The 27,754-nt window shown below is 45.2% G+C and overlaps 1 long non-coding RNA gene and 1 other non-coding gene across 2 annotated transcripts in view; both read right to left on the reverse strand.

Moving 5' to 3' along the window:
* Window positions 1–465: 465 nt before the first annotated feature.
* Window positions 466–27,754, reverse strand: part of LOC134756689 (uncharacterized) — a 73,639-nt gene continuing 46,350 nt past the window's right edge. The window contains exon 2 of the long non-coding RNA XR_010129732.1: window positions 466–2,516. This is a non-coding gene — a long non-coding RNA (uncharacterized lncRNA). The remainder of the gene's footprint in view (window positions 2,517–27,754) is intronic.
* LOC115933803 (U6 spliceosomal RNA) lies at window positions 3,777–3,880 on the reverse strand. The gene has a single exon (XR_004069658.1). It is a non-coding gene; the product is annotated as a U6 spliceosomal RNA (small nuclear RNA).

A 27,754-nucleotide genomic window follows, 5' to 3' on the forward strand; every position in this document is an offset into this window, starting at 1 on the left:
GGAGAATAGGGATGAGTCTCTTTGTTTCCACAGACTTCTCTGACCTTTAATTTTCATCATCTAAAAAAAATCTCGACCACGTAGGAGACCGTTAAAGGACTTCACTTGCTTCAAGGGATCAACAGCTCATGAAATGGCATGTCTTTGTTGGTGCAGAGAAAGGCTGCAGTGGTCCGATTTCTATTAAAAGTAAATAGTTAAGCTGCAGTCCTGAGGCAGCTGAGGAAGTGATTAGTGTGCTGACACAGTGATAGATGATAAACATAATAGAGCTTGACGGAAATTAATGATATTTTGAATCTTTAATAATGGTACTTAACTATCTAAAAGAGATATCTCCATCACAATGTAATTCTTTTAAAAGCCAGGGGAGCTTTGATGACAACTGAGTAAAAACTTTGTATATGGACAAGATTAGAGGGAAACACGGTAAACGGAAATAATTAGATTTCCAGAGTGTCAGAGTAGTAGGACTGTGAGTGAGTCTTTTACTTTAATTTCCTTTAATAATATCACGATGGGCTTATGAACAATTGATTCTTTTAAATATAAAAAACTGAGTGGAAAGCTGTCCTCTGCAAAATATGTGTCTGTTTTTTGATAAGAATACAAAGATTGAGTTAATGCATGCCCCTTTCCCTCCTTCCAGCAACCCGAACAGTCTCTGTTCCATCCTGCAAATGAAAGTTACATGCAGGGCCATTGTCTGTGAGTTCTTGTCCATTAAGAGTTAGGGAAAATGCACACTTGCCCCAAGAGAAAAGGTCAGAAGCCGGCCAAAGGAATGCCTTCTGGGACAATGGGCCATTGTGACATCCGGGGCCCTGATTAATCACCTACATCTTCGGCGAAACTATTCTAAGTGGCATTGCAAGAGACACCCCGAGTTAGAGGCTGCATGAGAAGAGGAAGGGAGGCATGCTCAGGGCGAATTTGGGCGTCCCTCCTACGTAACAGGATCCATGGTCTGGAATGCCACCCCGACTGGGCAGCAACCTTTAATTAAGTTCCCATTTCCTCACATCCTGGTTTGTTTCACTGCTAATCAGATGGAAATATTATTTGAGATCATAAATAATAATCCTGTGAAAACATATATGGCAGTTAGAGGCATTATAAGCCATCACTGATTTTCATAGCAAAGCCTGTTCCCAACAGCCACATGCTGAATCCGTGGGCTCTAAAAGTGGCCCATGGCATCTGTGGAAGCTCATAGGGTTGGCAATTCCAGAACCACGTCTAAGGACCTTCCCTGCACTAAGTTTGCAAATTAGTCACAACCTGGTTTACGCTGGTGCAGTTATCTGAGTAAGCCGATAATGCTTTGCATACATTTCATTTCCTTCCACTAAGGAGCTGAGAGCGGTTTCTCATGATAAGAAACTTGGCAGTAAAAGAGTCCACTAGACCTCACATTCCCTGAATATCTCAAAAGTTGGCTTTGCTTTCCTAACAAGAGCAAGCCATTTCTTCAATTTACACAATCTCTTCAGAATCCTTCTGGAAAAATGACCAGGTTTTACCCAAGATGTCAAACCAGCAAGAAGGCGGAAGACAACCCGTGCTCAAGCTGCCTGATGAACGCGCTGGGTGTTGTCTGGCCTAACCTGTGAACTCCTTCAAGCACCGTCATGAACGCCGCCCTCTGCAGGGCGACAGACTGTCATTCTTCCCGCAAACAAATTTGCTTCCTGAGCAATGATTTTTGGTTTAAAGAACTGTTGACAGTGGTTGTTTGACAGAGACAGAAGGCAGAGACAGAAATGGGAGCAGTTTTGGAAAAGCAGGACCAAAAGAATCATGAGTCTGAGGAGGGTCCCTCGCCTGCCAGCCCTTTCCAAGATCAGAGGGCCGTTTTCTGTAATTGAAAAGGGAGTTCTGGGGACAGGTAGGACCTGATGTGATGAGTTCTATTAAGCGGGAACCGAGTATATCTTAATCAGAGACTATAGCCTAAGGACAAAAAAGATAGAGAGCCTGGAGGTTAGCTGAAAAGAGAAAGAAGAGCAGAAGCTTGGGAAAGACACTGGAGAAGTTTGGGAGCCTCCTCAGCCTCGGTTGCTGGGTCCTGCTGCAGGAACACAGGCAGAGGCACAGCACCCTGACTTCTGTTCAGTGCAGCAGCTTCTCTTCCTTCCTCCTTACCTCCCTCAGCTCCTATTCATGCAAACCTTTGTCCAGGAAAACTGGGGGGCATTGAAGTGACAAACGCAGGGCAGGACATTGTTCCAATTCCGGTTTCAGTACCAGATACCTGTATGACCTCAGCATGCTGGGCTTCGGCGTCTGCACTGAACAATTACAACACTGGACCAAGTGACTGCTCCATCTCTGTCCAGCAGGTCTGCTCTATGATAAGGCACGATTTGCTTTCTGGTATCAGCAGCTCAACAGCCCCTGTTCTGAGTGTCACAACAGTCTCCAAGATGGGTGTCCTGGTGATTTGCTGTTTTATAAAGCACACAGCTGTTATCCATCAATTCAGCCAGAGGATCTTTCTTTGCAGGCTCTGCTGACTGTTAAAAAGGAAATAAGTAGTAGCACAAAGGAAACAAGACATAGTTATTCTCAAAGGGCTGAGAATCTGGTTGGAGAAATCAGACAGATTCACAGATGGGCAACAAAAGCTGATAAGAGGGCCGGGTGTGGTGTCTCATGCAGGTAATCCCAGCACTTTGGGAGGATGAGGTGGGTGGATCATTTGAAGTCAGGAGTTCAAGACCAGCCTGGTCAACACAGTGAAACTCTGTCTCCACTAAAAATATAAAAATTAGTGGCAGGGTAGTGGCATGTGCCTATAATCCCAGGTACTCAGGAGGCTGAGGCAGGAGAATCGCTTGAGCCTGGGAGGCGGAGGTTGCAGTGACCCAAGATCACACCACTGCACTCCAGCCTGGGCAACAGAGTGAGACTTCGTCTCAAAAAAAAAAAAAAAAGGCTGATAAGACAACAAAATAAAAGACAATGCAGTGTAGTAGAAATGACCCTGGGGCTCTTTTTTTCCCCACTGCATTTTTTTTATTCTTATGGATCTCGGGGGTAGGAAGGTAGTTCTGTTACATGTCTACGTTGCATAGTGGTGACGTCCAGGCTTTTAGTGTACCCACTGCCCAAATAATGAACACTGGGCCCAACAGGTAATTTTTCAGCCCTTACCGACTTCCCATCCTCCCCACCTTCTGAAGTCTCCAAGGATTCCCGTGTATGTCCATGTGGACCCACTGTTTACCTCCCACTTCTAACTGAGAACATATGATATTTGACTTTCTGTTTCTGAGTTATTTCACTTAGGAGAATGGTCTCCAGTTCCATCCATGTTGCTGCAAAACACATGATTCCATTCTCTTTTATGGCTGAATATATACACCACATATTCTTTTTCTTTTTCCTTTTTTTTTTTTTTTTTTTTTTTGAGACAGTCTCGCTCTGTCACCCAGGCTGGAGTGCAGTGGTGCAATCTCAGCTCACTGCAACCTCCTCTTCCGGGTTCACACCATTCTCATGCCTCGGCTTCCCGAGTAGCTGGAACTACAGGTGTGCACCACCACACCCGGCTAATTTTCTTTGTATTTTTAGAAGGAGTTTCACCATGTTGGCCGGGCTGATCTCAAACTCCTGACCTCAGGTGATCCACCTGCCTCGGCCTCCCAAAGTGCTGGGATTACAGGCATGAGCCACTGCGCCCGGCCCCGCATATTCTTTATCCACTCATCTATTAATGGACACTTAGGTTGATTTCCTGACTTTGCTATCATGAACATTATTAGAATAAACATAAAAAGATGGAATGCTTCATGAATTTGTATGGTATCCTGTGCAGGGGCCGTGCTCATCTTCTCTGCATTGTTCCAATTTTAGTGTATGTACTGCTCAAGTGTACACCAGGACCCTTGGGTTCTATGTGAATTAACTCTTTTTCCTGTTAAGTCTCGATATTCTTGCCTACTAAATGGGGTGTCAGACTACACCCTTTATGGAGTACATAATAATTAACTTAGGGAGGTGCAGAAAAAGTGTGTGCACAGGTGGTTGGGCCATTCAGTGTGTGACAGAGGCTGGGCTCTGCAGTGTGGGTCATAGTCAGAGATGTTCACAGGGCAGGGCCCCGGAGGCCACTGGAGGCCATTGCCAGCACAGAACATGGAAAGCCCAGATGCCCGAGGTCGCCAGGAACAGGACGTGTCTACCAGAGAGGCTGGAAGGTGGGAGAGAGAGCACTTGGCTGGAGTCACCTGTGCCTTCCCAGGGAGGACTCTAGTGTTTCCACTTTGTCCCACTGACACTGGGGAGACTGGAAGGATTCCAAGCATGGGATACGGGATGAAAGTGGCACTGCCATGGGGGTCTGACTGCTCCTAATGAGAATGGCCCTCACATGGGGTCTCCTGGTGCCACCGGCATTGCAGTGTCTCCAGGGGTTTTCCCATACTGGAGGAACTAACAGGTAAAGAAGACTGAGGCAAAAGGTGAGAACCTCAAGGAACCTGAAGCTATTTGATTTTCTACCAGGGGGATTTCTACCCTAACTTGCCATCTCCAGCAGCATAGAGGTTTTGAGCTGTTCTTGATGCCTAGGAGTGATGTAACAGACTGGGGCACCTGGAAAAATCAAGTCAGCTTCTTTGAGAAACCTCTACAGGAAAATCAAACAACACTCATTCCCAAAACAACCACCACAAACCAGAACACCATCCTTTTTGCCCACAGAGGACAAGAAGGAGGGGGTTTTCTCGTAGTCAGATCCTTGATTTATCAACTGCCTGAATTGAAGTCATTCTCAGAAATAAAGGTGCAAACTAAATTGCAAAGGGGAGGCAAGTCTTTAACCCCAAGCATTGTTTTGGGGAAGACGGATCTCTTTGCCTAACTGAAGGGTAATAAACATTTCTTCCACAGCTGTTGAAACGTTTATACCTTTCACCATTGAGACAAGAAGACTCTGACAAAGAAAGCAATCAAAATGTTAACAGAAGGACTGGATAATATTATATTGACTTCTTTGGAATTACTGACCTTCCATGGAAAGAGAATGGCATCTTCTAAAAATTAAACATTATTCTAAGTCTAGGACACACTTCTTTCAAGCAGCCTAGGTAAGACGATTTAGGAAGTTAGAAATGCAAACATTAGCTCAATAGATACAAAATAATTTGGTCTTATCCTTTCAATTTTTCTGATAAGTGAAGTTAGGGTGAAATGTCTAACTAATTCTCACAAGAAAGCAGGAATGCAGGGGGAGAATTCCATGAAGGAAGCCTTTGATCATTGCACCCCAGGACAGATGGGCATTCCCTCTGCGCTGACCGGCGGGAGTTACGGTCCCCACGTTGTGCGGTGGCAGCCTCTGCTTACTCATCAGAAGCTGCCTGGCTTTCCAAGCTTACTCCAGAAACTTGTAGAGATTTGAGAAAATGCAACCACCTCTGCTAGCAAACTAGTCCCCGGGACCCCCTGAGTCTCTGGCATTTCAATCACCTCCCACCTTCTGCTAGCATCTCTTCTGAGTTCCTCTCACTAAGGCCCTGCCACGGAAGGCTGCTCTACACCCAGTGCTGGTCCCTAATGCTCACTCAGCTTTGGCCACAGCCCAAGTCACCACTGGCCAGGCCTTGGGAGTAGGATGCCATGAGTCCAGCAGGCAGATTTAGCAGCAGAGCTTCTGGGCACCTGCCTTATGCGGAGCCGCAAGGTCCACGGAGCTGAGCCTTGTCCTCTTGTTGTCACTTCTAGTCCCTAATAGGGGCTCAGCAAACATTTTTTGAATGTGTCACCAGAAGAAAGCCTGAATGCATGCATTAGAGTTGGAAGTGAGAGAGAGGGAGGGGGAATCATGGTTACATAAGGATGATTTAGAAGAAATGCCTGCCTTCAAGGAGCTTATAATCTGGTGGTAAGAATAACAAAAAATTATAATATAAGGTAGTATAGTAAATTAACTGCCTAAATTATAGAAACAATGATAGGGATGATCTCATTACCCTTTAGCTCATATATTGCTTTAATTCTAAATCTTGGGATATGGTTGTAAGATGGTATTTGAACCAAATCTTGCACTATGGAAAGGAATTCTCACAAGCTGGCTTGTGCTGCCTTCCTTTAGCCCTAGCCAGTGGCAGACATCACTAATTGATTTCTCCATAATTGATTACTGCAAGGCAGGGAAGGAGATACCATGTCTGAAAGTGCCTGTTCAATGTCTGATGCAAAGCAGGTGACTAATTCAAGTTGTTTTTATTTTTCCTCTTCTTCCTTTCCCAGAAAACCAAATAAGGGTCCCAATGACATTTTGCCATGGATGTTTCCACTGTTGGAATTGCTGTCAGTGTTACTTGTTTAGTGGATGAAAACCCAGTTCTAAATGGCATCACTAATTGATCATGGCTTGCTTTCCAACTGAGCTTTACAATTCTTCTCAACACGGGGCCCTGAACTTACATCTTCAGGCCTATGAGGTGCAAATGTGTTATTGATTGTCCCACCCTGTTCTGGATTATGAGCAGCCATTCTAAGGCCTGGGGTTCAGAAAAAAGAGGGATTCAAGAGGAATGCACAATCACTGGTAACTCAGGAGCTTTGATGCAGTCCCAGGCATAGGATGTTCCTCCTCCTCAGGGTTTGACCATCACATGTCTGCCCGCACCCAGAGCCATCTTCCTCCATCCCTCCTACAGGTCAGGAAGAAAACTGGGTCCTCATCCACTAAACACGTATCGTTCACAGCAATTCCAACAGTGGGAACATCCATGGCAAAATGTCATCGGGACACTTATTTGGTTTTCTGGGAAGGGAAGAAGAGGAAAAACAAAAAGAACTTGAATTAATCATTAGCTTTGCATCAGGCATTGAACAGACATGGTATCTCCTTCCATCCCTTGCAGTTCTGAAAGGATGATTCTATGTATATCATGGTTTTTTAGCCACTGGTGTCATTGACAATGCCAGTAACTAAGCCAACCTGTTTGACCAACAACAAATTTGGATGTTTCTGACTTTTTTTTTTAATAGACTTTTGCTGCTACTGTTAACTGCTCAAGGTATTCTAATAGGCACTTAGACCATACCTATGATTAGGAGTTCTTTGCAATTTGCTATTCAGCCCCTAAACAGCAGGCAGACATCAAATGGTCTCTAACATGATTTGAATACCACTGGATTCTTTTGTCCTCTTCTGATTCCCTACTATAATCCTGTGCACTCAACCAATAACAATCTTTTGAAGTTTATAACTTTCTTAACTTCAAAGTTTTCTCGATGCCTAAGTAACAGGAGGTTTTCAAGGTGGAAATGCTAAATGAGTATACCATGCATAGTATAAATAACACACATCCAAGGGCATCCAAGACTTCAAAACCATTTGTATTAAGCTAGACAGCAGCTGTGAGAATCTACCCTTGTATGACGTCCTATTATAAATATCAGATTAGAGAAAACTTGGGGAGTGAGGCCTTGTTCATTCATATTGGGTTTTATTAATTTCCCCGCCCCCCCCCAAGTACATTCAACATGAGAGCATCTTAACATACCCCAGGGGCATTCCTGTGCATTCATGCAACTGTTCTCATCAAAGGAAAAAAAATACTTCACCCCATTATTTTATGTGGCTTCCAAGAGAGTTTCAACCCTTAAAAATTTATAAGTCCTTTTCATTAGGACACTATTGTTTGATAGAATCTTAACCTCCTTCTGACACCTTGCTTCCCTAAGTAAAAATGTAATAACAACACTTACAACAATAACAACAACACAACGACAATAATAGTAATGGCAAACACCAGGTGGTCTGCACTTTCTATAGGCCAGGTGTAAGGCCGTGTGCCTCATCTGCATTCTGTCAACGAATCTTTTTTTTTTTTTTTTTTTTGACAGTCTTGCTCTGTCACCCAGGCTGGAGGGCAGTGGTGCAATCTCTGCTCACTGAAACCTCCACCTCCCAAGTTCAAGCGATTCTTATGCTTCAGCCTCCAGAGTAGCTGGGATTACAGGCATGTTCCACCAAGCCTGGCTAATCTTTGTATATTAGTAGAGATGAGATTTCACCCGTGTTGACCAGGCTGGTTTCAAACCCCTGGACTCAAGTGATCCACCTGCCACGGCCTCCCAAAGTACTGGGATTACAGGCATGGGCCACCAAGCCTCGCTGATTTTTGAACATCAGTAGAGATGAGATTTCACCATGTTGACCAGGCTGGTCTCAAACCCCTGGCCTCAAGTGATCCACCCGCCTTGACCTCCCAAAGTGCTGGGATTACAGGCATGAGCCACGAGGCCTGGCAATTCTGTCAATGAATCTTTATCAGAGTCCCGTTTTAAAGATGTGCAAACTGAGGCTGGGAGAGGTTTAGGTAACCGGCCTAAAATAATGATAAGTAACACATGGATCCAGGACTTGACTACAACAAAGCCAATATTTTTCTTCTTCTCTTTAAATGGTCTCCCTTTCTTGTTTTTCTATAACCCAGATAAAACATTCCTCAATTGATTGATCCTAGATAATTATATATGCATATGTTTTACTTCTCCAGTGTTTTAATGTCTAAGATCGTCTACAAGTTCTATACATCAGTAATTATTGTATTTCATGAAATGGGAAGTAGCAATTTTTTCGTTTGGCAGCTTGTAAACTCAGTCAGACAGAATCAAATCACTTTCCTGAAGCTCACCACAGGAAGGTAGCCTCATTACCTAAAAAACAGAACAAAAAAGGAAAAGAAAAAGAAAAAAAGGCTCCCTTCTTCATGAGCCTTCCACAAATGCATTCTGCATCTTTATTGCTGCTTTCATTGCTTGGCTCTCGTTAGACTTTTCCCCCAGATGTTCTCAATTTGGGGGTTATTTTCCATTGCATGTGGGCCCTTCAGTACTGTAAATATTTGACTTCAATATTTTCCATAGCTTGAAGAACTTTACAGTGGTCACTTCAGACATGGTTACAGAATGTTCTCTGATCCTTTCAGGCTGCTCTGTAAATTAGAAACTTGGTAGTTGATATCTTGTGGGCTCCACACACCATTTTTTTTTTCCCAGACTTTGATGTCTAAAAGTGCATTGTGTTATTTAGGCCTTAGGCACGTATAGAGATATCCCTGAAGCATAGATCAGGGTGGCTCATATGAATGAATTTTTTCCAATTAATTTCTCCTCTATGGTGGGATCTCACATTAAAAATCACATTGTAGGTTTTTTTTCTTTTTCTTTTCTTTTTTTTTTTTTTTGAGATGGAGTCTCACTCTGTCGCCCAGGCTAGAGAGCAGTGGCGTGATCTCGGCTCACTGCAACCTCCACCTCCCGGGTTCAAGTAATTCTCTGCCTCAGCCTCCCGAGTAGCTGGGATTACAGGTGCCCACTACCATGCCCGGCTAATTTTTGTATTTTTTAGTAGAGACGAGGTTTCACCATCTTGGCCAGGCTGGTCTTGAACTCCTGACCTTGTGATCCACCCACCTCTCAAAGTGCTGGGATTATAGGCGTGAGCCACTGCATCCAGCCATATTTTAGATTTTTAAAAGATCTCTGCCAGTGGTCTTCAGTGGTACCATCTTCATTCAGCCTTGAGTACAAATCTTTATTATATGAAATGCCCTAAACACACTCCCTCCCAATCCTAGACTGTACTTGCCCTCTGCTCACCATTTCTTCCACCTCATCCTTCTCCATTGTCCTCCCCAACCAGAGGCTTTCCCTATGATGCCTTCCTTCCCAACGAACTTTCCCTTGGGTCATTTTAAATTAATATGTACTAATAACCACGTTAATATTAATACGTCATGTTAATCAGCAACAAATCAATTTTGTGTCATCTAAGGACATATTCGCATAACTAATCTGACTATTAAAAAATTACATTTATTTGAAGTTGCACAGATTTTTCACATGTATTTTGCACTGATTTACGAATTGAGAGCTATGAGGGATAACAAAAAATATCTTTCCATATTCATTCTCAGAAAGAAACTGTTTCATTTTGGTATTACATATCATATTGCAAGCAAATAACATTCTTTATCACGTGAAAAAAAGGAATGCTATAAATTAAATCATCAGTGGACTTGAAAAAAGCTGCTATTGAGGCATGTGGTCTAGCTTGCCAGTATAAGAATTTTGCTGGTAATGTGCTGTCTCACTTTTTTTTTTTTTTGCAAGATGTTGATAAATAACACATTTATAAATGGCTCGCATAATGGATTTTTAACAACTTCCTTGGGAAATAATTTTATGTTCCCATAAGATTTTCCTGCTATGAAGCTTTTCCTGCCACTTGTTCTAAATTTCCTTTTGACATATTTGATGGTTCAATAAGGTGTTGGTTTCATTGAGTGCTATATATCACCAGCGTGGAGCTGGCGTAAAGGGTCACGGCTCTTTACAACAGGAAAGGACTGAGAAATACGAAATTATATGAACCACGTGGTCACTAACTTCTCTATTCAAGTTTCAAATTGACTATAAAATATTCTCAACACTTTTAAATTGTAAAGATTCAATTTGTATGACAGTATATTGAGTATGATTTGGGGGGTTGAATATCTTTGTTTTATGTTTGTTAGAAATGCTTATGTTAGGGCCAGACATGGTGGCTCACACCTGTAATCCCAGCACTTTGGGAGGCCGAGGTGGATGGATCTCCTGAGGTCAGGAGTTCGAGAGCAGCCTGACCAACATAGTGAAACCCATCTCTACTAAAAGAACAAAAATTAGACAGGTGTGGTGGTGCATGCCTGTAATCCCAGCTACTCAGGAGGCTGAGGCAGGAGAATCACTTGAACTCAGGAGACAGAGGTTGCACTGAGCCAAGATCATGCCACTGCACTCCAGCCTGGGCAACAGAGTGAGGTTTTGTCTCATATAAAAGAAAAAGAAGAAAAAAAAGAAAGAAAGAAAGGAAGGAAGGAAGGGAGGGAGGGAGGGAGGGAAGGAGAAAGAGAAAGAAAGAAAGAAAGAAAGAAAGAAAGAAAGAAAGAAAGAAAGAAAGAGAGAGAGAGAGAAAGAAAGAAAGAAGGAAGGAAGGAAGGGGAAAGAAAAAGAAAGAAAGAAAGAAGAAAGAAAGAAAGAAGGAAGGAAAAAGAAAGAAAGAAAGAAAGGAAGGAAGGAAAGAAAAAGAGAAAGAAAGAAAGAAAGAAAGAAAGAAAGAAAGAAAGAAAGAAAGAAAGAAAGAAAGAAAGAAAGGCTCATGTTATCATGTTAGCTGTTTATCACTGGGCCCTCTGGACTATCTTCCCACTTGAGGTGACACAGTTGAAGAGAGCTGTCCACCTAGAGCTGGAGAAGCCACTTTTGACAGCCCATCTGCGGCACTTCCTACCTTCTCCCCATCTGCCCGCTAGTGCTCATGGTAATAGTAGTACCTCTGCCACCCTCTGCTGCCACCGTCAACTAGTGGCATCCCAGTGGCTGCTGGCAACCTTGGGTTCTCATCTTTCTCTCCATCCGGTCAGATAACACTTTCATCGTTACATGTTTTCGTTTGATTTCTTTCCTCCATTGGATCTCCTCTGGGAGAAGGGGTTGTGAGTTGGGGACCTTACCAAAATAACTCTTTCAGTTTTGCACTTTCAGGACATGAAGTTGTTTCCTCAAGGAAAATGAAAACTGGGTCAGAAAAGGTTCCAGTGTACCCCCACACTATACCTGAAATGTCCCTGCTTCCTCACACCTCCTCCCACCAGCCTTCTTACTCATGTGATTTTTCTCTCAGGAATCACTCTATCCTTCTGCAATTTGTCTTCTATCCCCTTCCCACCAATTCTTCCAGGTCAGACACATCTCTACATCTCTGTGGCCAAGCTTCAGCACTTCCTATTGAGCTCCTGAGCCTCCTTTAAATTAAAAAAAAAAAAAAAAAAATGGCTGTGCATCTGCTTCAATGTCCCCAAATACCCACAAGCACATGGATGGATTTGCCAGCTCAAAACCCAGAAAGGGTTCTAGAAAGTGTGGAATCACCTAACTCCATGCACAGTCCAGACCAGGCTGCTGTTCTGAACCCAGTCATACAGTTTGATTAAAATCTTTGAAGAATATAATTCAAATGGACAAATATCAAAATGTGAACTGTGATTTCTGGGTAGTGTGGGTAATATTCACTCTTTTTCTCTTTACTTAGCAGTATTGCTTGATGTTCCTATAATATCATATTAGCATTTTGCAATAAGTTATTCATTGTAATTGAGATATGGGGGACTGATACAGGCAGTGACAGTGAGAATGGAGAGAGAAAGAAAAAGATATGAGAGTATCTAGAGAGTCCTATACCTGGTGACCAAGAGAGTGACCAGGAGCTAGGAAAACACCAACCAAAACAACCACTAGACAGCATGTAAATACTGGAAATACAGAAGGGACATGTGGCAGATGCCAGGGTCTCCTTGACATCCTTTCTTCCTCTCCCATTGTTCAGTAACTGAGTTCTTTGGGGCAATGGACTCCATGCCAGTTCTACAGGTCCCCACCCCACCACAGGTCTCTGTCAAGCAGCCAGACCCCATCCACCTGATGTGGTTCAAACAGCACAGTTCTGAGCCATTCAGCAAATGATATTCCCCTGGCCACACTGCTCACTTCAAGGGTGATCCAACCAGCCTAAAGCTCTAGATTTGAGTTTGAGAGTTGTGGGAAGACCTCCTCCCGGCTATTGTGTGTATTTAAAGAAGCCCAGGCTGCAACAGCAGCCATCCTAGGTCCAAGAAGGCAGCCAGCCTTGGAATGAAACCAACACAATAGAAGGCCAAGCAGCCAGACAGGAACAAATTGGATCCCTGATGGCAGCATGGAGCCACTGGATTTGCTGACCCAAAGCCTATCCTGCCACTGGGCTTTCCAGTTTAATGAGCCAATTAATTGCCTGATAATTTAAAGTGTCCTGGCTAATTCAGAGCTGGCTGGGAATGGGGTGGAAGATGAGAAAGACAGCTGCTAAATCCCTGCAAGATGTTCAGGGGCCATGTCCAGGAGGCAGTTAAAAAGTGGAACTTGGACCTTGAACTCAGGATAGAGACTTAGACTCAGGAATGAACTTGGGGGTTACTAAAATATGTATCAGTCAGCTACTGCTGCATAACAAACTACCTCCCCAAACTCAGAAGCATGTGAGATGGTCAGCTGTGGGGGCTCTGCTCATTGCTGCTAAGCTTGGCTGGACTCAGGCTCCACATGTTTGTTAAGACTCCCAAAGCAAATCACATAGTTGAGTCCATCTTCAGTTGGCTGGAGAATGTATATTCTGCTTCTGCTTCAAAGTTGTATTGAAAAGGGTGTGGTTTCAGGAAGAAATAAAAGGTATGGGACAATATTGCTCTCCATCACATGGTGTCATTCCAGGTGAAGCCCAGGGCATGGATAAAATACCCTGAAGAAAATATCAATGAGATAAGGGGACACCAATGTCTATGGAGCAGAAGATGGGCATATGAAAAAGGTTTTAAAAAGAATCTTCACTTATTGATTGTATAGCTATTTATTGAGTGCCAACTATGGGTCGGGCTCTGTTTCTATTTCTGGGGTGGGAAAGCTGTCAAAAAAACCCCTGCATCATGAAGCTTCTATTCCAGTAAGACACTGGGGAGACCAACAATATACAAGATAAATAATAAAACACGTAGAATGTTGGCTATTAAGTGTTAGTATAGGAATATTTAAAGCAAAGAGGAGAAGTGGGTATGTAGTGAAGGGAGGAGGGGTGAAATCATAGGGTCCCTGGCCAGAGAAGGATGCACTAAGAAGGTGTGAATGAAGGGTCGGAGGAAGTCAGGGAGGGAGCCATGCAAATACCTTCGGGAACAGAAGGAACAGAATGTGCACAGACACGAAGCAGGGGTGTGTCGCGTGTTCAGGGCATAGTGCATAGGGCAGTTGGCTTGAACAGAAGGAATGGGGAAGAGAAGTAAGAGATGAGCCAGGATGACAGGGCCACTCACAGCCTCGCACATCATGAGGACTTTGGTCTGGATGGAGTGAGCTGGAGGCCAGGGGGGAGTTTTGCTCAGAGGAATGACATGATCTGATTGTAACAGGATCCCTGTGGCTGACTTAACTGACAAAACTGATATTAATTTTACTGATGTTGACAGAAGGCTACAGCAGTGCAGGGGCGAGAGGGCAGGGGGGCCAGATCTGATGCAGGAGGATCATTAAAAGGCTATTGTGGGGAGCTGGGAGAAGCTGATAGGGGCTTGGAGCAGGGTGGGTTAGTATAGGGGGGAGCATGTGACCTGATTCTCAAGCCAACATAATCTGCTAGGTAGTTTCATGTGGGGTGTAAGAAGCAGAGAGGAATGAACGTTCGCTCCAATCTTAAGAAATTGGAAGAATTCACTGAAATTGGAGACAGATTTGAAGAACAGGTTTGGTGGAAACATCAGAAGCTCTGATTCAAACATGGTGAGCTTCAGATGCCCACTGAATGTCCGAGAGCAGCAGATGTCAAGGAGAAGCTCAGGTGCACCAGTCTGGAATTCAAGGGGAAGGCCAGGGCCAGCGAGTATATTTGCCAGCGGTCAGGATATAGATGATATCTAAAGCCAGGAAACAGAATGAGGTCCCCTAGGGGTGAGTGAGGACAGAAAAGAGAGGGGCTCAGAGGACTGAGCCCTGATGACTCCAACGATGACCAAGGATTACCTTGACTTTTAAGGTCAGAGAGATGAGGAGGAGCCTCAGCTGTGCTTGGGGGTGGGGTCAGCTGTGGGTACGGGCTGCCCAATCTGAGGAAGCTGGAGAGCATTTCAGGGAAAAAAGAGAGAGGCTCCAGCTGGATCTGAAGCTGAGGGGGAGGTAGAGTATGATGAGGGCCAAAATCCTCCTTTAGATTTGGTGACTGGGATGCCAGTGATTATCTTAGTCAGAATACTTTCAGGGTGTGGCAGAATCAAAGCTAGGCTGTGGCTTCTGAGATTTCAGGGGTTTTTGGAGGAGGAGGAAATGGAGGTGGCGGACTTGGACAAACATTTAAGAATGTTTGCTACAAAAATTACAATGATGATGACGGTCGCTCACTAATATCTATCATCTATTCTAAACACTTTACATGCATTGAATCAATGGAAAGCAGCACAAAGAAATAAGGTGGTTTCCTGACACTAAACCAGGTCCCAGAAAGGTGTGTGCCTTTGGCTGCGGTGTGTGTGCAAATACCTGAAACCACAGAGCAGGTGGACAGGCTGAAGGGAAGGAGGCAGTGACAGAAGAAGCAACAGACACCGGGAGGAGGGGATGACTGGGAGCCCCAGAGCCTGGATCTATTGGATGGAATTCAGAGCCAGACAGAGGGACTCACCTGAGTGAAGAAGGAGATGCACGCTCTGTTCCCAAAGGAAGAAGGGAAGAGTAGCGAGAGAAATTTCATTAACTTACTAAGAAGGAGGCCAGGAGGCCAGGTCGTTTGGAGGAGAGAGATGAACAGGGTATGGGAGATACTGAGCAGCCGCAGATGGCCCCATTGGGAATGGAGACCAGGTGGGCTGTGTCTACCAGAAGTGCCGAGCGGCCTGAGAGCAGGGGCCCCAGGAATGGATGAGCAGAGTATCGGTGCCGAGAAGTCACCAGAGGAAAAAGAAACTGAAGGGAGGAACACAAAAGAGGATGGAGTGACGGCCCACAGGATCAGGCTTGGCAAGGACAGAGTTAACCCTGGTGGGAGACATGGAGTTGGGGAGGGCAAGGAAGGGAGGAAGGATCTGAGGGAGCTCACGGGGCAGTGCAGTGTGTCCAGAGACAAGAAGGAGGCATGGGAAGCCCAGGGTGCATTCATTTCAGGGGTATTTGCTGAGAGGCTGCTGTGCACCGTGCACTCCCTCGGAGCCCTGGGCACATTAGGAGGTGGCATTTAGAGTGGCCTAGGGGGCAAGAGCCGGAGTCACAGAGTAGATGAGACTGCCCAGGAGACCATGAGTTAAGAGACAGGAGACTCAAGGGTAGAACTTCAGGGGAAATGTCTCTTCCATGAAATGGGTGAACAGGAAAAGTTGTGCCAGAGCCCTAGGGAAGGAGGAAAGCTCCCGACCCCCAACCTCTACCCTACCTGCCATCTGCCCACTTCCATGAGCTCCATGAGTGAGCCCTGAAACACAGGGGAGGAGAGAGGTTACAGGGTAAGGGGACTGCATCTGACCACCTGACTGAGGAACAGTCTTCCTCTACAGGAAAGGCATTCTCCCCTTCTGAAGATGTGGCTTAGAGACGGGAGGACACTTAGGAAGCAGTGAGAAATTGGATATGCAGCCACCAAGCCAGGGCAGCTGAGTCCACCTGGTGGCCGGTGGGTGACATGAAGGCAGTACTATCATCTCAAGTGATTTCAAGATAGGTTGCAGCAAAGTTGTCAAAGATGGTCAGTATTAATGACGGCCAAGGAAGCTCCGATTTGTGTAGACTGGATCTTTTACTAAGTCCTTTCAACATCCTTCACCTCATTTGATTTCCACCATAGCCATGTGAGACTTGACCTGTCAAAGATGGGAAAGTTGAGGCCAAAAGAAGGTTTACCGAACTCGCCCAAAGACACACAGCTGGAATGAAAGTTATTTGAAAGTGACCCTTTGCAATGGGAGCCTGAAGATTGTTTAATTTATTGTGCACGGTCCTCTTTTTTTATGCTACGTGAAATGTCAAGAATAATTTCCTTGTAATCAACAATGTTCATTTCTTTGTTTCTTTCCCTTTTACTGCCTTTTCAGAAACTCTGCCAATGTCTTTTGGAAGCTTCTATTCCAATGAGTCTTTTCCAGCTTTCCATTATTGGTGAGGTGTGAGGGAACTAGTCACTCCCCAAAGATTACCAGAAAAGTTCATTTTCTAGTGGAGTTGGGAGGTGCACCTCAACCAGGAACATGGAGGCTTCCTGCTGGTTTCGCATGGAGGCCTCACGCCTTCTCGTTTATGCCAGCGGGGCAGTTATTGAGTTGAGTAAAGATGCTGTTACTGGCCATACAGGGTATGTTGAAGAAATGAAAATACAACTTAGATAAGCATTCAGTTCATTTCAACCAATATTTTCTAGGTGCCTAGAATGGGAGCTGTTTGGACAAAATGGCGCATTGGGATTTAACATTCCCAAGGTCAAACAACAAGGCCCGGGTCTCTGGGTAGCAGTCCAGGGACAACCAGCACCAACACAGATGGCTTCCCAGGCAGAGGGGAGTAGCCTGGCACAGATACAATAGTTATGTGCTTTTAGGGACACACACTCCTTAAAAACTGAAGTATGGAATCTCCAGGAAAATGTACATGCATGAAAACTTCTACATATAATTTGTGGAGTTTTATGACAGTCAGTATTCCCTGTACCTCAGACTAACAAGCCCTTAAAACCTGGCTCTTTTTTTTTTTTTTGAGATGGAGTCTCACTCTGTTGCCCAGGATGGAGTGCAGTCACATGATCTTGGCTCACTGCAACTCCTGCCTCCTGGGTTCAAGTGATTTTCCTGCCTCAGCCTCTTGAGTAGCTGGGATTATAGGTGTGCACCACCACATCTGGCTAATTTGTATATTTTTGGTAGAGATGGGGTTTCACCGCGTTGACCAGGCTGGTCTTGAACTCCTGGCCTCAAGTGATCTGCCCACTTCAGCATCCCAAACTGCTGGGATTACAGGCGTGAGCCGCCGTGCCTGGCCGAAACCCTGATCTTCTGAACAGACTCAAGGACAAAGCAGATACGTGGCAAATTTCAGCTGTATATCACAGAGTTCTACGCCTGTTTCTGCAGCCTTTGAAGGAAGGCCATGACGACAGCTTGTAACATCAGTCTCACCCCCACTTCACCCCACCCCACTCCTTTCCCTGAAGTAAACCCTCCTCCCTGTCCAAGCCAAGCTCCAGCGCTCACCCATCCTCTGGGCCCTCATGGCATTTTGTTGACACTCCGGTTAAAGCCTTGCTTCCTTGTCTGCCTGGGTCTCTCCCCTAGGAAAATGTGAGTCCCTCGACAGCATAGGAACAACACCTTGTCCCTTGCACTTCCCACTGCCTGGCAGCCCAGAGATGCTCAGTAAATACCACTTGTGCCAATGGATGCTTAAATGGCTCAGGCACCAATTTTGACTGTTTCGTAATTCTCCAATGTGATTAAAAGTCATTTGCTGCTTCAAAACTCAGAGCAAAAGTTACTTTACAAAGGCCTGTTAAAATGACACAGTGGTGCATGGTCTAATGAGTCCTTGCACCCCAATGTGAAGCACCCCAATGCTCTGAAAGCTTGCTAAAGCTCTTCTTCTGAAAGCCAACTGTGTCCGCTTCTCATGGTAAAGTTTTACAGTAGACTTTGGCATAAGGTAATTCCATCCTACGGGACCCAAGCCAAGATGTAAGTCCCTGGTTTAAGGTTATATCTCCTTTGTGCACTTAAAGATGTGTTAAGAGAATAGATCACATGCTTAATGCTCTTAACACAGTAAAAAATGGGGAGACACAAAGAAATTTGTGGAGGCAATAGGTACATTTATTATCTTGATTGTGGTGATGGTCTCAATGGATATGAACATATCAAACTCCTCAAACTGTGTACATTAAATAAGTGCAGGTTTGTATATCAATTTTAAAAACAGCTCAATAAAGCTGTTTTTTAAACAGGTATTTATCCTATAGGCAGGGCCTGGGGTTAATGGAGGCAGGGGTGCTGGGATGTGCTGGGAGGGAGGAGGGAACAGGAAAGGCTGGGAGAACAGGAGGCCCTGAGAGGACCTAGGGGATTTGAGGGTGAGGGAGGGAGCTGGGGGGCGCGGGGTGCATGGTGAGCCCAGAGTCCATAGTTTAAGGTGCAGAATTTAGACTAGCCATTATCAGGTAAAAGTATGTCACAGGTCGTCAAAAAGGTAATAACATCTAAGAAGTAGACATGCTATTCAACAACCAAGTTTTCTGAAGACTTCATCAGGTATCTTGAAACCCAGGAAAAGGAGGCATGCCAGCCTTCAGCATGGAGGAAAACAAAGTGGCATTTGGGGTGTGCTGAAAAGGCATGGGGACACTCAGGTCCCCATCTGGACCAGTCCAGGGAGGGCCCTTAGGGGGCTGTCCTGGTCAAAACAATACAGCAATCACAAAAGTCAAGCCGGTGCAGGAGGGCACGAGGCTCAGGGTCCGGAGTGGCTGACCCCTCAGTGCAGCAGGTAGTGCCAGGTACCCAGCCAGGAGGTTGTTGCCGCAGGGCTCCCCAGGGGCAGTCAGACACCCAAGAAGCAGGGCTGGGCTGGCTCAGTGCTTTCTTCAAGGTCCGCTTTGAGGTGATGGAGGCCTGGCAGCAGCCCATGGCCCCAAGCGGGGCTCCCAGGGAAGTGGCTGCAGGAGCTGGGCAGGGTCCCAGGCCCAAAGAGAAGGCCAGCCCTCACCCTGGGCCCGCAGAGAAGGCCGGCTCCTCACCCTGGGCCCACAGAGAAGGCCGGCTCCTCACCCTGGGCCCACAGAGAAGGCCGGCTCCTCACCCTAGGCCCACAGAGATGGCTGCAGTATTGCAGGGAGACCCAAGCAAAGCCATTCCTGTGGCAGAGATGCTGACATTAACAACAAAGGCAGGAACTGAGACCCAGGTGGCACTCACTCATGTGGCACTCATTCCTGTGGCACTCACTCCCATGTCACTCACTCATGTGGCACTCACTCATGTGGCACTCTTGTGAGCCAGGTAGTCTTCTCCATGCTGGGCATATGATGACACATTGAACTCCTAACAATCCTGTGAGGGAAGTACGAATAGCATCAAACCCCTTGCACAGATGAGGAGACTGTAGCAGTGAGAGATGAAGTAACTTGCCAGGCTAGTGTTCGTGGAGTTGGGATTTAAACTCGAGCAGCGTGGCTCCTGGGCTCATTCTCTTAACCCCTATGCTGTATTTTCTCATGGCATGGGGAAAGAGGAAGGAAGGAGGGAGTCAAAAGCCAGAGGCTGAGCCTGGGTTTAATTCGCTGGCAGGGCCCCCTCACACACACACCGCCAGCAGGGGAGGTGGCTCTTGTTTCATGTCCTGGCCCCAGGGCAGCAGTCCCGTGGATGGATTCTGAGCTGGGAAAAGGAGATGCAGGAGTTGCTGGAGGTATGTCTATGACTCTGTAAAGGGATGGTCTGAATTCCCTCCCAGACAGAGTGAAAGTCTCGCTGTGTGAGTGCCATGGACACAGCATGTGCACCCCTCCAGCCCAAGTGATGTTATTGAAACAAAGGTCAGATCGTTTCCTATTTAAAAGCTTCTCCTGGCTCCCCATGTCACTCAGAAAGCTCGTTACCATGGCCCAGAGACCCCTCTGACCCCACGTTCTAACTCACCTCCCTCCACTCCCCTCACTCTGCTCCATCCTGCGAGCCCCTGAGCTCCCAGCTCAGGGCCTTTGCACATGGCGCAACCCCTTCCTGAAACTCCCCTCCCTTGCAGAGCTGCATGGCTTACTCCTTTACTCAACACAGGTCTCTCCTCAAATGCCACCTTCTCAGGAGGTGCCTAGGACCAGCCTGTGCCAAGTCACCTTCTCCTTGCTCTGCTTCCTTTCTCCATGCACCAATGGCATGTGGAGTGCACACACTACATACAACACCTTGAGGGGTCCACACACAACACTGTGTCGGGTATACACACAACACCAGGTGGAGTCTACACACAACACTATGTGGGGTATACACACAACACCATGTGGAGTCTACATACAACACCAGGTGGAGTCTACACACAACACCATGTGGAGTCTACACACAATACCATGTGGAGTCCACACATAACACTATATGGAGTATACACACAACACCATGTGGGGTCTACACACACCACCGTGTGGGGTCTACACATGATGCCATGTGAAGTCTACACACAGCACGATGTGGAATCTACACTAACTTGTTCATTTGCTTGCTGTATGTCCGCATCCCCCCCACACGTCACTAGAACTTAGGTGGCATGAGGGCAGGAACTTGGATGTGTTCACTGCTGTAACCCCAAATGACTGCTGAATGAATGGAATGAATGAACACAAAGCGTCCTCCCCAGCTGCACATCTAAAGCAGGAGGAGCCCCTCTCAGTTGGCCCCTGGGGTGCCTGTATTGAGTTTCTCTCTGTGGATGCCAACCATACATGGCTGATGACGCTCCTGACAAAGCCCAGTGGAGGTTTTGGTTGCCTATTTCCCCTCTTTTTTAAGCTCTGTACCAAAATTGATTCAGATCATCAAATACAGGCACCTTGTTCCTACTTTGTTAACTTTTCTCCAAAACACTTCATAGAACCCTGAGTCAACATCCTAGCTACGGCTCCTATGGAAGTTCAAAGCAAGAAACAAAATTATGTCCACTTTTAGAATAATTATGTGAACTTTTTGTTCTTAGCAAACTGCTATAGGCTTAAAATGCATCAGCTTTCCCAAGCTTCCTATCTGGCCTGCCTACTGTGTAATTGCCATTTTTAATGGTAACATATTTTAACTGTATCATATCAATCTAGTAGAAGAGATTTGCAGCAATATTTACTTCTTTGGTCATATTGTTATGATGATGAATAAGTGGGTGTGGTAACATGAGAAGATTAAATTCTCTCTCTTAATGGAAAATTAACTCTGAAAGCAGACATTCTAGAATTTCTGTTTCCTGGAGCAATGGTTCCTGATTTGTGAGCAGCAGACCCCTGGGGGACACTCCAAGCCCCATCCTTCTTCAAGGAGTCTCGCAGTCATTGTAGGCGCCAAGTGCCTCCTGCATACTAACTGTCTTGTGCACCAAGGCTTGACTGTCATGTAAATGTGTCCTCACAGGACTTTGAGATCAACAAGTTATGACCTCATATATGCTTTTGACAGTAGGTATTTTTCAATCAAACTGCACCTATTATCATGCAGAAGGCTCCCAAATGGCTAACCTCAAAGGGATCTGTGTGCTCTATAAAATTTAGAACAACTTCTCCATAATTTGGAGTCTTTAGGAGAATACAATATATTCTAATGGAGATATTTATCATCAGAAGTTTACAAAGACATACGAAACAAAAGCTCAGTTGCAAGACATTAAGAGACAGGGCAAATAGCAAGCAATTAACTAGGAATTTTCTTTGGTCAAGTTTCTTCCCTGATATGAAACTCACTTCATGTTTAGCTTCCCCCGTTCTAAAAATCCAGCAACACTACAATAAGTTCACTCTCTGCATTCCCTTTATACTATGTTCCTAATGCTGCACTGGCAACTTTGCTGCTCACTTTTAATTAAAGCACAAGGGTTGTGGGAAAAACGACTTCTGCAGGCGTTGTAGTCACTCTGAGGGACTACTTTATCTGTCCTCTAACTCTCTATGTTGGCCTCTGAATAAAGCTGCCCTCAAATGGGTGGACAGTCAAGTACTCTTCATGGGGGTCTTAGTTCTAGAAGGCACAGAGATGACGTATGTGGGAATTCCAAACACAGGCAGGAAGAGGGAAAACACATGGAAGTGATTTTAGTGCCTAATTTGGCTGTCTCTATACAAGTATGACAAGATCGAACACATCTGAAAGAAGGAATAGGCACTGACATTTTATATCAACTCATTTAAGAGCATTGCTAAATTCATCGCAACCTTCGATATTCAAGACCCATAAATATCAAGACGTGTGCGTGTGTGCACGCATGCGTGTGTCTATGTGCATGTGTATGTGTTACAGACCTCACCATTTCACCATTTGTGCATTGCTGCAACTCTGTCGAGCTTGGTTTCAGCCTTATATAACCCTGGTGGGAAAACTCAACTAGAGTGAGGCAGTGGCTTCTCCACCAGGGTGTGACAGTGGAGAACCAAACAGATAGGTAGAAGTATGGACCCAGCCCCTCCCCTTTTCTCAATACAGGCCATTTTCATCAGTCTATCTAATTTGTTTATGCCTTTATCCATGTATTTAGGTGTGTACAAAAGTTCGGCTGCTAAAGAAGTTTGAAATCCACTGCTCTCATCTACATTTTCAATGATGCATAAATAAATTGCTTTATTTGAGTCAAAATGCATTTATTTTGTGAGGGATTAAAAGGCCAACTATATTGCAATTAATTCTAGAGCCTATTTTTGTTTTAAGAATGAACTAACGGGGACCTATACATGTTGCAGCCATCCAGGTTTTTTTTTTTTTTAAGCAATTAAAGCAGCAACACAAATCCCTTGGTGTCCTGGAGAAGATGGGGTGGGTCAGAGGAGAAGCAGCACAGGTGGTAGAATCCAGGGACCTGGCCCCACCCAAGTCTTCACCCTAGTACACTACCCCAGTGGCCTTGAGCAAGCATTTGATCACTGCCATTATGTCTGTTGTGCTGGGGGTGGAGGAAATGGGAATGATATTGTCAGTACTCCCAATGCTAAAGGATGGTTGAGAGGACCAGCCTGATCTACAAGCTTGTTTTCAATTAATATTTTCAAATATAAGTTTGGGAGGGGAAAAACATTCAAGCCAAAGCATAGGATATACCTGTTTAATGAGAAATACATAATGAGAATATTAGGATGATCACAAGAGGGGCTTCATATGGGGTCTAAAACAGAATTAAATTCTAGCAAGCTAAAGATTGTTTCCGGATGGGCATGGTGGCTCACGCCTGTAATCCCAATACTTTGGGAGGCTAAGACAGGTGGATCACTTGAGGCTAGGAGTTTGAGACCAGCCTGGGCAACCTGGTGAAACCCCAACTCTACTAAAAATACAAAAATTAGCTGGGCGTGGTGGCACATGTCTGTAATCCCAGCCACTCAGGAGGCTGAGGCACGGGAATCACTTGTACCCGGGAAGCGGAGGCTGCAGTGAGCCGAGATGGCGCCACTACACTCCAGCCTGGACGACAGAGCAAGACTGTCTTGAAAAAAAACCCTGAAATATAAAAAGTGAAAGATTGTTTTCCTAAGGAAATCAAAAAGAAACAGTCATGAGGTTATGTTGCTAGGAGAGGAGGAAAGTGAAGGCAATTTTTCACCCTGAGAAAGAATGGACTTCTGCTTGACATCTCTAGCTCTGTTTTTCCTTTGTTCTTTTAAATAAATAAACAAAACATAAAGAGAGGAAAGCCCAGAATTACAAAATAATTTAGCATAAGCAAAGGGAGACAGACTCCAGAAAGACCCACAGTCAGCTTCCCAGCCGGCCCTCCGAGCTTGTTCTCAACCTTTCCTGATACCTCCGCCCTGCCCCGCTGCCCCCACAGCTCTTTCTGCAAAGTGTCAGGGACTCCACCCTCGGGAGGGTCTCACTTTCCACATGAGCGGCTCCTCTTCGCATGTTTCCTAATGGGACCTATTTAAATCAGGAATCCACCGCCTTGTGCAATTAGGCATCTAATAATTGTTCAAAGTTGATGGTAATTTTTATAAGTTTGCCAAGGTCATTTAAGCCTAATGAACTTGAGTTCAATCCAAACTCTAAGTAATGGCTCATTTACAGTTTGGATGTGTTCAGTATACGGTAAGTTGGTTTTTTCTCTAACTGCACTGGTTTGCTAAGATATTTCTGTCAATAATTTTTTAGTAATGCCCTTTGTGGAGTAATGAGATTCTGAGACCATGGCCTTTAAGATACTTGGGTGAGGTTTACTTATGTAACTGTATTGTATCCTCCTACAAGCCTTTTTATCCCTTATTTTTTTCTCATTGTTTTTTCTCATTGTTTCCTTAGAATATTCATTTTTTTCTTTTTTCAGTTTTATTTAACATCATTATATCTTTTTTCCTCCACCCTATGGAAGGTACTTTTTACACTAAAGCTTCTGTCACTAACTATGATTGGAAATATGACATCCAGTGTGAACATTTATCTTAACAGAATCATTAATTTACAACAAAATGCTAAATATCAGTCCCCTCCAGGAAACAGTGAAGCAGACTTTGCATTCCTTAGCTTTTTTCTCATAAAAGATATTTTAGATCCATTTTACTGCATGAATCATTTCTCTTCCAAATGCAATATGTTAAACGATTTCACAGTATAGCACTTATCAAAACCTACATCCTGGCCAAGTGCAGTGGCTCACATCTGTAGTCCCAGCACTTTGGGAAGCCGAGGTGGGTGGATCACCTGAGGTAAGGGGTTCGAGACCAGCCTGACCAACATGGTGAAACCCCATCTCTACTAAAAATACAAAAATTAGCCGGACGTGGTGGTGCATGCCTGTAATCCCAGCTACTTGGGAGGCTAAGGCAGGAGAATTGCTTGAACCCAGGAGGCGGAGGTTGCAGTGAGCCGAGACCATGCCACTGCATTCCGGCCTGGGCGATAGGGTAAGACTCTGTCTCAAAAACAAAAAACAAAACAAAACAAAACCATACATCCTGTGCCAGGTCCTAGAATGATTCCACAATAGTGGTGGTGTCCCCTGCTGGGTTTGACCCTGTTCTTTATTTCAGCTAGTGTCCGCAGCAATGACTCTCAGCAGATGCTTGTCACAGCGGAGGGCATGTTTCATGCTAGCAGCTGCACTGCATTTGATGTGCAGGACAGCCCTAGGAGGGTTGCTATTCCCATTCTACAGATAAGGGAACTGACGGTCCAGAGTCACATAGTGAGAGCAATGAAGCCAGGATTTAGACTTCTGTAGGTCTGAATTCGAACCCAGTCACTGCACTGTACATGTACGAGTTTCCTCTTTCAACCACATGGAACTGACTTTGTAGACTCTCGGGAAGCAAGTAAGTCTGACATGACCTCCTCACTTTGTCCATTAGTGCTAGCAAAGGTTTCCTGAAGTTGCAAAGCTGATTCTTGCAGCCCCATGGGCACCCATTTGAGGGGGTTCACCTAGGCCCAGAACCCCCTCCTCCTGGTGGGAGCCCCATGGACCTCCCCTCCGCAAGGCCCTTGAGAAATCTGAGAGCAGAGTTCTAAGCAAGAATTCAGAGAATCGTCTCCCAAACCCAGAAAGGCCGACTTATCCACCCCAGGGCATCTGACCTTCTAAATTCCAACCTTTCGCTCAATTCTGAGCTCTAGAGACTACCTTGATGTTAATTAATGGAAACGACAAAACAGAACAAAACAGCAGACCTGCAAGAAGTAAGAACTCCCTTCATGGAATGCTTTGTCGCCTTGGGGGTGCTGGATGCTATTTATACCCCCATTTTTAATCATATCTTTAAAAATTACTGATGAAGTTTAAAGCATTCACCTGATGGCATGTCAGCACCTCCAAATGCATAATTTTGCCTGTGTCAAAGAACTGGGGAGTCCACCCCATCAACCCCTAGGATGCTGGCTGACTCAGCGTCAAGCAGTGCCAAGCTCCCAAAGCCACGATGCTTAAACAGGTGAAAAATTATGCATATCAGGTTCCAAAACTGCTCCTCTTATTAATCCATCCAAAGAATACTAACATTAGGAAAACAACAACCTGCATTTTTGTATTTTGTAGCTAGACACTTCTCTTTCTCTATTTCCAGGAAATAAGAAAAAAAAGAACAGCCTTGCAATAGACATAGGTTCATAGAAAAATGAGAAGGCAAGGGGCATTTAGAAGTAGCAACAAGTTGAAATTTTATTATATGCCTCTGATAGTGGTAAGGTTATGTTTTTAAATTTGAAGTAAAATTGTTTAGACATGCTTGTGTTTATTGATAGGAAATCACCGTGTGGCCAGAGCCCAAGAGAATTTCTTCGTGGGACAACTGATCAGAGAAGGAAAAGAGCCTTCTCATGTGACTGCTTTCTCAGTGCTTTTTTTTTTTTTTTTTTTTCTGAGACGGAGTCTCGCTCTGTTGCCCAGGCTGGAGTGCAGGGCTGCGATCTCGGCTCACTGCAACCTCTGCCCCCTGAGTTCAAGCGATTCTCCTGCCTCAGCCTACCAAGTAGCTTGGATTACAGGCAGGTCATACCACACCTGGCTAACTTTTGTATTTTTAGTAGAGACAGGGATTCATCATGTTGGCAAGGCTGGTCTTGAACTCATGACCTCAGGTGACTCACCCACCTTGGCCTCCCAAAGTGCTGGGATTACAGGCGTGAGCCACCGTGCCTGGCCTCAATGCTATTTTTTGATAAAGAAGACTGACCCATGAAAGGCCGACCCTGTGGAGATGATCCTACTAATCATGCCTGCTAAGATGGCGTTCAGCCCATCACTTACACCTAATATCTCAGGCATTTCCTTGGATCAACAGACTTTCTATTTATGACCTCAGAGGAGAGGGGCAAACTTGAATTTCCTTCATAGACACCTCCCCCTAGTACCCTCCTTTCCTCTCTAACCATCCCTCCTTCTTTATCAACTTCGTGGTGTGTGTGCATATGTTTAATCTATCTACATACAGGTAGGAAGTGTTATCTCTTGGAGTCGGCTCAAACTCTTTCAGGTACTGATGAAGTTCCGGGCACATTCATCTTTGCCCACAGCTTCTGAGCTCCACCTCTTCAGAGGCACCTAATGCAGCTTCAGGCCTTGAGGCCTCTCCAGTGTGAGCCACACCTCCTGCACCCCAGATTCTGGAGGAGGGGGTCAAGTTTCCGGGCAGGCCCCATGGAAGCCTCACTCACCGGGCTCCAGGTGTGCAGGAAGCATCCTCTCTGTCCCAGGCAGGAGGGAGGGGCAGACAGCACGCTGACAACTCTCCCTCCAGGAGCCAGCTCACCCTCTTTGCCCCCCGACCTGGCCTCAGATCACACAGGTTCTGGCCCAGGATAATGCTGGGAAAAGACACTTCATGTCACATCATGTCACTCCAGTGATCTGTTCTTTCCTCTACCTTAGGAAATGTATTCTCGGGTTTGTTGTGGTGTTCTCAGCTAAAACGCTGCGACAGAAAATTCTCATTTTAACACCCTATGATCGGCATGGATATCGACTAAGTGTTAAGAGC

The sequence above is a fragment of the Gorilla gorilla genome, chromosome 11 (genome assembly GCF_029281585.2).
Source record: "Gorilla gorilla gorilla isolate KB3781 chromosome 11, NHGRI_mGorGor1-v2.1_pri, whole genome shotgun sequence".
In the NCBI taxonomy this organism is placed as follows: Eukaryota; Metazoa; Chordata; class Mammalia; order Primates; family Hominidae; genus Gorilla; species Gorilla gorilla.